Source organism: Sarcophilus harrisii, chromosome 2 (genome assembly GCF_902635505.1).
Source record: "Sarcophilus harrisii chromosome 2, mSarHar1.11, whole genome shotgun sequence".
Classification (NCBI taxonomy): domain Eukaryota; kingdom Metazoa; phylum Chordata; class Mammalia; order Dasyuromorphia; family Dasyuridae; genus Sarcophilus; species Sarcophilus harrisii.
Genome location: NC_045427.1, coordinates 519,077,036 through 519,091,243, shown reverse-complemented (window position 1 = coordinate 519,091,243; position 14,208 = coordinate 519,077,036). Strand labels below are relative to the sequence as shown.

At 39.1% G+C, this 14,208-nt stretch overlaps 1 pseudogene; it reads left to right on the top strand.

The window, feature by feature from the left end:
* The first annotated feature begins 3,648 nt into the window (after window positions 1–3,648).
* Window positions 3,649–4,825, top strand: LOC100922679 (annotated as a pseudogene).
* Window positions 4,826–14,208: the final 9,383 nt, after the last annotated feature.

Here is a 14,208-nt window from a genome sequence, read left to right as displayed (position 1 = left end):
AGTTTTAAATTCTCCCCCTCTTTGCTGCCATTTCCCACCCACTGATATGGCAAGCAGTAAGACTCCAGACCAAGATAGTGACTGGGTTTGGCAGAGAGGTCGTATTTCATCTCGGGCCCCAACTCAGCCCAGATTGGGGGTCGTCCGCTTGCCTTGCCTCTAGCCACAGCGGCCCAAGAGGACTGCTTTATCCAGCCTCAGCGTCAGGTAGTGCTGGCCCCAGGGCCTGAGGGAAGGAGGGAGGACCCAGCAGGGAAGAAGGAGGGGGGACCAGGGGGAGATGGGAGTCATTCCCAGTGTCTAATCTCCAACAGGCTGGGCCCTGCAGACACAGAGTCTGCAGTTATCTGTGGCCCAACTGCGGCCTTCCCCCGGCCTGGGGCCCACCGGCAGCTGACTAGCTTGCTGTCCCACTCCCACGCTTCTTATCAGCCAGTCACAGGACACCCTCCTGGCCTGGCTCTGCAACAGAGAACTGGGGGGAGAGGAAGGGGGAAGGGGTGGTGGAAGAGTGTGAGTGTGTGTGTGTGTGTGTGTGTGTGTGTGTGAGGGGGGATTTCTTACCAGGTAGCTCTGTCTCTGGTCTCCCACTCCCTCCACCCTGTCCCCCCCCTCAAATTCCAGGATCCCTTCCTGACTGGAGTTCCCCTCCCCCCCCCCCCAGCCTTCAGTTTAATTTAAGAGAAAACTTCCTAACAACTAGATCTCTAGATCTCTAAAGTGGCAAGAGTGGTCTTAGGAGTTTGGTTCCCTAGAACTAGTTCGATGGCCGCCCAGACATCCTAGAGAGGGGATTCCAATTCAGGCGTGCTGTGATCTAGGATTCTGCTCTTTTCTCTCTAGCATCATGATGTTCATCCCTGAGGTTTTCTTGCAGCTGTTCAGACTTTTTGGGTCCGAGTTTCCTCATCTATAAAGTGATCAGCTCAGAAAATCTTGAAGGCCCTTTCTTAATATTCTGATTCCCACTGTATCTACTCGTGATCCAAATCCACCCATTCTTTAAGATCCAATTTGTCCAGTAATCTTGCAGAAATTCTTTAGGGCTACATTGGCAGCGAGGTGGGTCAGTGACTAGAGCACTGGTCTTGGAGTCAGGAATATCTTAGTTCAAATTCATCCTCAGATACTTATTAGATGTTTGATCCTGAGTAAGTCCCTTAATTGCTATCTGTCTCAGTTTACTCACCTATAAAATGGGGATAACAATAGCATCTATCTACCAGAATTGTGAGGGTCAAATGAGAAAATATTTGTAAAGCACTTTACAAATCTTAAATACTATATAAAAATATGTATATATTTGCTGAGGCAGTTGGGGTTAAGTGATTTGCCCAGGGTCATACAGCTATAGAGTGTTAGTGTCTGAGATCTGATTTGAACTCAGGTCCTCCTGACTTTAGGATTGGTGCCATACCCACTGAGCTACCTTGCCCTGAGGTATGTGTCACTTCACATTCTCAAGCAAGAATCCAACATTGGGGTGACCTCCCCTTGAGACACAGCCTCTCCCTTTCCCACCTTTTTTTTTTAATGAGTTCTGACCCCAAACAAAATCTGCATCTGTCAGCCAGCTTCTGGGGAGGAGCCGGTCTAAAATGATCTCAGACAACAGACATTATCAGACCCACAGGCAAAACTTTGCCAGATTTGTTGGCCGTGCCACAATTCATGCTAGTTGACTTTTGGCAACCCAAGATGTACCTTTAGATGAATTGTCAACTCCCTAGAAACACCCTTCGAGGGCAGTACTTTTTCCTTTTGTCTACCTCCGGCACCCAGCATTAGATCACACATGGTGTTATATACAGTAGGTGCTTAATTAATGTTTCTTGCATTATACCAGATTCTGTGGCTATGGAGACTGGATCTGAGAGTTCATTAGTATGAGAAAAGGGGAGAAGGAAGAAGGGAGGGAGAAGAAGGGACAGGAGAAGGGGGAGGGGAAGGGAGAAGAAAGGAAAAGGGGAGGAGGAAGAAGAGGAGAGGACATTCTGGCTAAGGGACTCATATAAATTTTGCAGCAGAAATGGGCATGAAGGACTCTGGAGATAGGAAGAGAGGCCTGGTTGGAGTCAAAATTTTCCAGTGGGGAGGAAGGGGCAAGGATGAAGCTGGAGAAGCCAGGATCAGTTATAAAAAGGAAAAGTTTCAATTTTCTTCTATTTTTCTATAATGGAAATGGATTTTTCTTCCTCATGACCTGAGGATAGTTTGATGTGTGGTAGAGATGCTAGAATGGGGCCAGCTTATAGTCCCCTGGCTTGGGAATTCTCTACATTGAAATATTATTGACCTATGCCCAAGACTGTGAGGAGTAACAATATATATAAACATAAATGAATAATACATTTAACTGTATATATAATATATAATAATATAGCACAGCATAGTATCTACTATGAATAACATTACATAATATGCAACATAATATATAAAAATATATAATATATATATAATTCAGATAAAGGATTGCAAAGGCATTTATAATTAGATATGTATGCAGACATGAAGACACATAGGTAATGATGCAATTCAATTTAATTCTACAAACATTTTGATAACAAATTTATATTTAAAATTTTGTCTTATATTACCTAGATTTATCTACTTATATCTCCTTTTCCCATTCCTAAAGACCTATTTTTTATAACAAAGATTTTTTTAAATAACAAAGAAAAGAAAAAATCTAAATAACCAATCCATACATTTAAAAATTATTTTCTCCTCTCATATACACACCTTTTGCATGTGAATGGGAGGAGGTATCTTTTCATTTAGCTTGATGGAGCCAAATTTGTATTTTGTAATTTTCCAACATTTGTTTTAGAATGATTTGTGGTGATTCTTTCCATTGACATTATTTTAGTCATTATAAGTCTTGTTTTCCTGGTTCTACTTACTCTTTACTCTCTATCAGTTCTTTCTATCCATAGATGACTCTATTGTTATCACATTCATTATTTCTTATAGCAAGATAATATTCCATTACATTCAGGTACCACAATCTAGTTAGCTATTTCCTAAATTAATGGGCCACAAACATTAAGCCACTACTATATGATGGATGATAGAGTTCCAAAGATGCTTACATTCTACTGGGAGGATACATCAGAAATATATTCAAGTTATTTGAAGAGGGAAAGAACTTTAATAATTGGGAGAAATTAGAGAAGATTCCAAAGAGGAGGTCTTAGGAAGACCTCTTGCCTTAGAAAATTTAATTCTGTTTTGAACATGTTAAATTTGATATGCGTACAGGATATTCAAGAGGAGAGGTTCGGCAGGTAGTTTTTGATACAGGCTGGAGCACAGGAGAGAGAGAAAGATGGGAAATATAGATCTGAGAATCAACAGGAAAAAGATAATAATTGAACCTGTGGGAGTGGAGGACATAACTGAGAGAGAATGTTGAGAGGAAAGGAGAGGGCCTAGGATAGGACATAGGAGCTCTGGAATAGGTGGCAGCCATCTAGCTTGAGGAAGAAAAAAGAGGTACAAAAGAATCAGGGATATTATCTGGCTTAATGTGTCTTGCCATCCTATAGATTGAGGAGCATGTTGGGGAAAGCAATTCTTACTTGACTTACTAAAATTAACCTAGATCTATGAAGAGAATACATATAAAATAATGGTTTGAGGAGAGTTATGGTGGAAAAGTCATGGATCATGTGGAGCTTGTTGAAAGATACCTTAACTTCATTGTCTTGTCTCTTCACCATTTCTCTTTTACCTGTAATAGTGGTTTTCCATTTGTGCAGGGCAATTATCTTATCTCTGTTAACCTCTGAAATGATAGTAGGTATTCCATATAAATTCAAATATATATTGCTTTATTTTTCAGAATAATTGGCATCACCCCTCCTTACATGTCCCTATACTTACCTGAGTTAAAATCTGGTCTCCGATACTTTATTAGTTGTGTGACCCTGGGCAAGTCACTTAACTCTGCCTCAGTTTTCTCATCTATAAAATGAGCTGGAGAAGGAAAAGGTAAACTACTCCAATATCTTTGCCAAGAAAACCCTAAAAGTGGTCACAAAAATTGGATACAACTGAAAAATGACTGAACAACAACATACCCACTGATATGTCATGTAAAATAATTTTCATCAGAACCAAAGATGGAGGAGAGCTTCTTAATCTTATTTTTTTGAGATACACTGAAAATAACTCAATGTATTCCCTGTCATTTATTTGCATGGAAATACAACCAGTATTGTTTATAGGTTGTCAAATATTTTGATTATGATTAATCTCAAAGTCAGCCTTTTACCTGTTGATTATAGAGGTTGTAGGAAAAAGTGAAGGAGAGGTAAGCGAAGAAGGATCTTGTTTAGATTTTGAAGCTGAATGGCCAGAGCTGACCTTGATAAAGCAGAAATTTTCTTTTCGGCCATTCCTTTGGGGAAGCAATGATTGTTCACTCAGTTTCTGAAAATTCCCATAGTATTCTAGCCATTGTGGTGGAGAACATGTTTCTAAATATACCATATATGGCTACAACTTTGTTTTCTTTCTTTCTTTCCTTTGTGATATCTTACTTTGTGGTACTCCAAAAATAAATTCCTCTCCTACAGAAAAAAATGCTTTCAATGCAGGATGCCTTTCTCTTTTCATCTTTAGGATATTTGACAAGTTAATTCCAACAATAGTGATGAAGCAGCTTTATGAACTATCACTGTCTCCTACTAAAAGATTAGTAATTTTTCCAGATGGAACACATAATGACACATTGCTGTGTCAAAGTTATTTCACTGCACTTGAGCAGTTCATCAAAGAAATAATAAAAAGTCGCTCCCGTGAAGAAATGGCAAATAAATAAATGAAAATACAACCCAACTCTTTCATCTAATGTAACTCATATATTATTTTTCTAATGCATTATATTTTTATTTGCATAAAGTAATTAAGGATGTTCATGCCAAACCATTTATGATTATGTCGGTAGTTGTCCAAAGAGTAAAATTGAACTTAAAAAGTCAATAGAAAAAAAGACAGCCTTGGGGCCAACCATTTTTAGGGAAGGTGACATAGATTAGGGTTTCTTAAACTTTTACCACTGGCCACATATTTTTGCCTGAGAAATTTTTATGTGACTTTGGGTATATAGGTATATATTAAATAGGTATAAAAATGAAAGATTTACTGTTGCATGACCCCCACATTCAGTTATATGACAGCATATGGAATTGCAACCCACAGCTTAAGAAGCTTTGACATAGATGATGATCTAGCAAGTAAGAAAAAGAAAGATTGGCCAGATACACTCAAATAGATATTTAAGCACTCAATCCTAGCCTTGCATCATCATTCAAAGATACTCACCCACTGGAGGTTTTAGAAACCAAGACTATGATGGGATCAATATCCTCATTCCCTCATCACTATGTAAGTTAGGATATTTTTTCTTTTTTTTTAGTGCTATTTTTTTTATTAAAGCTTTTTACTTTCAAAACATATGCATGGACAAATATTCAACATTGACCCTTGCATAGCCTCGTATTCCAAATTTTCTCCTCCTTCCCTCCATTCCTCCCCTAGATGGCAAGCAATCCAATATATGTTACACATGTTAAAATATATGTTAAAGGATAATTTTTTCTTAGAAGTTATTGAAATTATTTCCTCAGATCCTTTGGCTCAAGATACTAAAGATTCAGGCTATTGACATTACTTCTTAGTTATCTGTGTTGAAAATAGCCCAGAGCAACTCCAAGTGGGCTTTAACACTTGGCTGTTGGACACATGGACAATTTAGAAGAAGGAAAGCTTAACTTGAATGATTCAACTCAACATAGCATCAATTCATAACTTTTTTGAGATATGTTTGGGATAGCCATTAAGGCTAAGTGGATCTCCTTTTATTGACTGTTGAAAACTCAGTGAGGTCCCATTTTGTTCCAATGTTGAATTTACAGTACCAGGGGAGTGACCTGTATCAGATCCAGCTCAGGACAGATATATACTCTCAACATTGTGACCCTTAATATTTGGCTCACTATGGCCAGAATTCAGGACTTATAGGATTTTAAAGTTGGAAGAAAGCTCAACGCCCATTTGGTCCAACCCCACTATAATACGTCTGACAAATAACGGTTCAACTTAATTAAATTTAAAAATATTTTTAAATTTAGTATTTAAAAATGGTCAAGAAGAAGGAACCTGCAAGCTCCCAAAGTAGCCCATTATTCCTTGGGGCAACTCTCATTACTAACCTCAAGGATAAATAAGACTACCTATTGGTTTTAGTTCTCCCCTCTGAGTTCACATAGGTCACATCAAATCTTTTTTATATGATAACTTACTTGAAGATAGCTATTATATCCTACCTCAGTGATTTTTTCTCCAGGCTAAACTTCTCTAATTTCTTCAAATGATCTTCATATAATATGGCCTCAAGATCCTTACCATTCTGGTTGCCCATCTCAGTGTGATATTCATCAGCTAATCAATATTCATCCTGGGGGGGGCTCAGAACTGTGAATTTAAATTCACTTACTCCATAAGTGGTCTGACCAGGGAAGAGAATTGAGGGATCGTGCCTTCTTTTTTATATCAATTTTTAATAATAGCTTTTTATTTTTCAAAATACATGCAAGGATAGTTTTCAACATTCACCTTGCAAAACCTTGTGTTCTATATTTTTCTCTCTCCCTAGCCACCTCCTCTCTCCCCTGGACACCAAGTAATTCAATGTAAGTTAAACATGTGCAACTTTTCCAAACATATTTCCACAATTATCATGCTGTACAAGAAAAATCAGATCAAAAAGGGAAAAAAATGAGAGGGAGGGGAAAAAACCAAGCAAGTAAATCACAACAAACAACAACAACAAAGGTGAAAATGCTGTGTTGAGCTCCACACTCAGTCCTCACAGTCCTCTCTCTGGGTGCAGATGGCTCTCTTCACCACAAGACCATTGGAAGTGGAAGCCTTCTTTTTCTAGAGTTGTTGTGGCCTTCTCTCCACTGATGCTCCCCCTCCCCGGTCTCTGACTTCTGGTCTTGATCTGCTGAGGCTGGTCCCAGTAAGGCGCCTCACTGCAGGAATAGGGGAAGAGGGTGCTGCCTTTAGGTCTGCTGCCCAGGGCTGGATCACATCCGAGCCTCCTGCTCCCAGCCTTGCTGGGGCCTGAGTAGCAGACAGAATTAAACACAGCTGAGTTATCTAAGGGACCCAGCACCTCTCCACCCCCTTCCCGACCAGACAGAAGTCTGCTTCTCGTGGGGAAGGCTTGGCTTGGAGAGAGCCACCCCAAACTTCCCTCTAGTTCGGAATGGAAGTATGCTCAGGAGAATGGTGGGGTCTTTGTTTATTTGCTTTTAAGGAGAGAAGGGAAAGGGGCACAGTCATGGTGTTTTTCCAGGTGGGTCAGAATTGCCACTCAGTCTCTCCAAGTTTAAGAAAGACAAAAGAACTGAGTTAATGTGTGGTTTCCTGGAAAGAGCTGAGTTTCAAGTCAGAGGTCCTGAATCCTAGGCTCAGCGTGATCTTGCGTCAGTCATCTAACTTTTCTAGGTCTAATTTCCTTTTCTTGTGAAATGAAGAACACTTTCTATTCTGTCTCCCAGCATAAAAAAAGGATCTAAAATTGTTTTGAGAAAAGTTAACCGTGCTATTCACAAAGTAAAGGATTGTTATTTGTAACCATATTAAAAACAATAATAATAAGAGAAAAATTGCATGAACGTTTAGTCAAGGGAGGAGAAAACTTTAAGGAGTTGAATTTGAGCATTAAGTATTGACAATATTGATATGTCACACACTCTGTTTTATTTTATTTATTTAACATTTTCCTCAGTTACATTCAAAACAACAAAAAAAATTACATTTGTTTTAAAACTTTTGAATTGTAGATCTCTCCCTTATCTCCATCCACATTTTAAAAAAATTATTTATTTAACATTTTGCTCAGTTACATTCAGAACACCAGAAAAATTACATTTGTTTTAAAATTTTTGAATTGTAGATCTCTCCCTTATCTCCATCCACATTTTAAAAAACCACTTGTGAAATTATGCAAAACATTTCCATAAAAGTCAAACTGTGAAAAAAATTTAGATATCCCACCCGAACATGTTCCACATTCTGTCCCACACAGGAGAGGTTTTGGGTGGTACTTGTCATTCAGAAGAGCTTGTATTGTACCTGGATGGATCAACTCGCCTGTGCCCACCTGGGGAGCTGGGTTCCCGCTTGTTCTGTTGTATGTGTGCAGAGACTAAGACAAGTTTGCTTCAGTATAATTTCCCATCTCTGAGACTATCTACATGACTTTGGGGAGGTATTCTCTCTGACCTCCACAACTGCCTCATCTGTAAATAAGAAGAATTGGATAGTCTGTTAAGGCTCCTTGTAGTCCAAGATTTGTGATCCAAGCCCTTGTGATCAGTTCATCCAAAGGCCTGATGCAAGGCCTACTGACCCCTTCCTTGTTTGCTTTCTGAGAGCTGACAATAGAAGACAGAAATACACTAAATAATAAAAACAACTTCCTTTCCTCCAGAGCTTCTTTTTAAGTGCTATCCTGACAACAATCCTGTGAGGTAGGTCATGAACATTTTATTATTCCCATTTGACAGAGGAGGAAACTGAGGTCCAATAAAGTAAAAATGACTCATCCGAAATCACAACATTCTGTAGTGGAAAACCTGAGACAAGAACATAGTCTCCCTTCTGGTGCGTTGACCTTTCCTCTTTGCCAAGTTTGTGTTATTTACTGAAAGCCTGTTTTCACCTGGAAGCAGATCCCTTTGGGTCAGTCCCCTTTCAAACTGCAATCTCCCCAGTGGGGAGGGTTTGAGTCTCTGGAGACAGCCTAGACCAGGCCTCCTAACCTTGCTTCCTGCCTGAGGTCTGTGCTAGGGCTGGTTTGGGCTCCATCCAAACCCTCAGCCAAGCAGGGATTTCCACCTCGGAGGCCTGGGAAGGAGAAGCTCTCCGGGACCCAGGCTCTGGGGTTTTATCTGCGGTCACTGGGGTCACTGGGAATTTTGTGTGGGAGAAGGTGGAGGGGGAGAGTGAGGGGGAGGCGCGGGAGCCGCTGCTAAGGGTCAGCACAGGCAGCCCCTGGCCCGGGCTCCCACAGATAGAGCCCTTTGCAGGAAGGAGACTCTTCAAAGCTCCGCACTCTTATCTATCCAGCGCGATTGTTCGGCCGAGACAGAAGTCCCCAAGGGGAAGAGGCTCCAGCCGGCCGAATCCTAAAGGGCCCCCACCCTCCCGTTACCCGTCGGGCTGCTCATCTCCTTGTTCTCCAGGCATCTGCTCCCGCTCCCAGCCCAGAGTGGGCCCGGCTCCTGGGCAGAAGCAGCAGCCCGGTACCGCGGCCAGCGAACCGCACTTGGCGTCACTGGGCCCGGGTTCCGCCGTTATCTTAGGAAAGCCTCTTCCTCGGGGCGGCCGGCCGGCACCGCGGATAGAATGCCTGACGTCGCCAGTCAGACCCGAGTGTGAATCGGTTTTCAGAAATTTATTAGCGCTGTGGTCCTGGGAGAATTATTTAACCGCTTTCAAACTCAGTTTTCCCATCTATAAAATAGGGATAATAATACCTCCTTCATAGAGTTGTTTTGGGGGGAAGCCAAATGAAATGATATGTGTCGATTACTTTGAAATCTTAAAGTGTGTTTTGTTCATCTGCAAGTGCTAAATAAATGCTGGTTACTATTATCCCAACCTCTTGTTTGACAGATAATAGTAACTAGCATTTATATTGCTCTTTGAGGTTGACAAAACATTATATATATATATATATATATATATATATATATATATATATATATATATAATTATATGAAATATATATGTAATTATGTATGCAAATACATAATTATATATGTGTGATACACATGCACACACATTTTATATTTTATATATATACATACAGAAAAAATACCCAATTTACAGGTGGAGAATCAGCTGATTAGCCTAAGATCACACAGCCAGGTGTGATGGAAAATTCCTTCCTAAATCTGGTCTTCTAAAACTAGTCCATATTCACTGAGCTACTCAAGGATAATAATAGTTAGAATTGATATAATACTCTTGTCCAACTCTAAATTTATGATTCTAAGGCCTTCTATTAGGACACCCAGGTGGTGGAATGGATAGAGTGTTGGTCTTAGAATCAAGAAGACGCCACTTCATGAATTCAAATCTGGCTTCAGACCCTTCCTAGCTGTGTGACCCTGGACAAGTCACTTCACCATGTTTGCCTCAGTTTCCTCATCTGTAAAATGAACTGGAAAAGGAAATGGCAAACCTATCCAGTATCTTTGCCAACAAAACTTCAAATGCAGCCATGAGGAGTAAGCCCATGTGCTCAGGGAAGGTAGAGGACAGGATCAAAGGATAGTGAAGAATTTCACATCTCCTAGAGAATACAAAAGTCCATCCCCTTAGAGAACTCTCAGTCTGATGGAGGAGACCCAGTCATGAATACTTACTAAATTTCAGACTTCAATAGCTTTCTACATCTGAAATGACTAAAACAACAACAAAATGATAATAATAGGACTTACCTCATAAGATTATTATGAGGATCAAAGAGAGACATGTATGTTATGTTTGCGAAGAGCTAGATAAATAATGCTAACTATTTTTATTATTTTCTGATTTGCCTTGGACTGAATTAAAATAAAATAGATCACAGAATCATGGTTGTGGGAAGAGTGAGCAAACACGCATGTATTATGTACCCACTAAGTACCAGAAACTGTTCTGAATACTTAATAAATATTATCTCATTTGATCCTTACCTTGCTGTTATCAACCCCATTTTACAATTGAGGAAACTGAAGCAGATTATAGCTTGCCTAGGACCACATAGCTAGCCAGTAAGTATTTGGGGGTGGATTTGAATTCAGTTCATCCTAACTCCAAGTATTCAAAGGAAACCTTGAAAGCTGATGGAGGATGGGTCAGGATCAGCAAGATGAAATATAAATAGAGATCAATGTACTATTCTGCATTTATTTTCAAGAAAATTCATTATATATAAATTCAGGATGAATAAGACCTGGTTTGGTCATAGTTTATGGGGAAAAGATGTGTGGGTTTGAAGAGACCACAGGCTTAATTGGATCAGTGGATTACGACTGCCAAAATATGTAGCATAATCTTAAACTGAATTAATAGAAATGGAATGTCTGGATCAAGGGAAGTAATAATCATCAACTATGCTCTGTGCTGTTTGGACCCCATCTGGCTGTTTATGTTCAGTTTGAGGTGCCCTAATCTAAGGGGAATGTTCAGGGGAAGGCAACCAGGATTGTGGGTGATGTCAAAATCATGCCATACAAAACACTGAAGTTGTTTAGCCTGGAGAAAAGAAGATTTAGGGAGTCCTCAGGAGAGAATTTTACCATTGTCTTCAGGGACTTAAAAATGGTCTATGGGAAAGTTTATTTAAACTTATTTTTTTTTCAGGATCTGCAGTTTTATAGAGGATCTTGAGAGAAGGAAGTCTCTCTACCAACATAGGTTCATATCTTCTTTTGCTGCATTTAGCTTTCTAGAGTTGTCTGGGACCATTGGGAGGTTAAGTGACTTGAACAAGGTCACAACCAATAAATGGCAGAGGCAAGGCTTGAACATGGATAGAGTCCTGACTCAAAGGACTGTTCCTTCAGACTACATTATCTCTCATGAAAATTAGAGCTGGTATAAAAGTGTGTTAATCTTAGCCTTTTTTTTTGGCTTATTTACCCAGGACTACCATCTAGACTTCCAGAACATATGCAGAACCAAGAGGCCTTCTGTAATTTTCATTTCATGCCTTGTGACCAAAGAATTCATCACCTAGAAGCTGACCAGTAGGTGAAGAACTTCTCTGAATTTAGCAAAGCTGGTGCTGAAACAACAGTGCACCATCCTCACAAAGTGGACTCAAAGCTTACTACTTCCTGGCATGCATTTCAAAAACTCAAGATCACCTCCATTCTGCAACAAAGCATCTAAATCTGTGTTTTGTGGAGGTGAGACTCTAATGGTTGACATATTTGGTTCCCCACTTTTGTCTTTTTTTAGTATTTTATTTTTCCAAATACATGCAAAGAGTTTTTAATATTCACTTTTGTAAAATCTTGTGTTCCAATTTTTTCTCCGTCTCTTCCCAACACTCCCTCCCCAGGACAGAAAGCAATCCTATATAGTTTTAACATGAGCAATTCTTTGAAAAAATCTTTCCATGTTTTTCATGCTGTACAAAAAAAATCAGATCAAAGAAAAATATGAGAAAGAAAAAAAACAAGCAAACAAAAGACAACAAAAAGGTGTAAATACTATGCTTTGGTCCACATTCAATTTCTATAGTTCTCTCTCTGGATGCAGATGGCACTTTCTATCAGAAGTCTATTGGAGTTGGCTGACATATATGTGATCAGGTGAGTTGATAGGAACTTGTAGGAACTGAATTTTATCAGTATTAATATTGAGATAAAAAAAGGCAGAATAAGGAAATTGTAGTTCAAAAAGAGGAAGGTTCAGAGGTTCTTCTCCAGGAAGTAAATAAACAGATGGTGGAGTTGATTTCATTGAGCAGCCAGAGGCAACAAGAATCATTATTTCATGAGACTTTGGTCATATCATCATGCAAGATTCATGATGAGTGTAAGAAATAAGGAACTAACATGAGGACGATGCTCATGGCTTATGTAACCAAGAGCTAATGAAAACGATGAAGTAGAGAAATTCTATGAAGAAATCAACAAGCCCCTCCAAACCAAATCAAAGAAAATTTGATACTCAATGATTTCATTATGAAGGAGGTCTTAGAGAAGAAAAGTGAAAAACTTTTGGGGAAAATATGACTCAAAATTAAGAAATGAAAGAGACTGAGGACTTATAGATGACTCCATAATCTCACATCTAGATATCATGAATGACTTCCAAAAAAAAGATGGAAAGCATTGGGCATAGTGAGCACCAATGTCTCAAAAAATTGAAATGAAATCCTGTATTTTAACAGGAAACAATTGGATAGGAACAGATAAGTCATTTAAGAATCAGTTTCTGTGTTCAATCAGATCATTAAGGCAGTTGGTGGCTCAGTGAATAGAGCAAGGGGATCTGGAGTCAAGAAGACTTATATTCAAATACAAGATACTTAGTAGGGCAAATCACTTAATCTGTTTGCCTCAATTTCTTCACCTGTAATATGAGGATAATAACAGTGCTTATCTCCCAGGGTTGTTCTGAGGTTCAACTGAGATAATTTAGTAAAGCACTTAGTACAGTACCCCAGCTCATAGTAAGTGCTAATCAAATCTGGTCTTAGACACTAGTTATGTGACTGTGGGAAATTATTTAATCTGTTCACCTAAATTTTCTTATGTGTAAAATGGATATAATAATAATAATACCTATCTCCCAAAGCTGTTGTAAGGATCGAATGAGACAATATTTGTGAAATGCACTTCAGCATCTTTGCCAAAAAATTCCCAAATGGTGACACAAAAAGTCAGACACAACTAATGATCAACAACAACATATGCTAGAAAGGGGAAGTGACTTGTCCCACTAAGTATCTTGTATTTGAATACAAGTCTTCTTGACTCCAGATCCCCTTGCTCTATTCACTGAGCCACCAACTGCCTTAATGATCTGATTGAACACAGAAATTGATTCTTAAATGACTTATCTGTTCCTATCCAGTTGTTTCCTGTTAAGATACAGGATAAGTCATTTCAATTTTTTGAGACATTGGTGCTCACTATGCCCAATCTTTTCTTTTCTTTTCTTTTCTTTTTTAATTTAATAGCCTTTTATTTACAGGATATATACGTGGGTAACTTTACAGCATTAACAATTGCCAAACCTCTTGTTCCAATTTTTCACCTCTTACCCCCCCCCTCCCCTAGATGGCAGGATGACCAGTAGATGTTAAATATATTAAAATATAAATTAGATACACAATAAGTATACCTGACCAAAACGTTATTTTGCTGTAGAAAAAGAATCAGACTCTGAAATATTGTACAATTAGCTTGTGAAGGAAATCAAAAATGCAGGTGTGCATAAATATAGGGATTGGGAATTCAATGTAATGGTTTTTAGTCATCTCCCAGAGTTCTTTTTCTGGGCATAGCTAGTTCAGTTCATTACTGCTCCATTAGAAATGATTTGGTTGATCTCGTTGCTGAGGATGGCCTGATCCATCAGAACTGGTCATCATCTAGTATTGTTGTTGAAGTATATAATGAT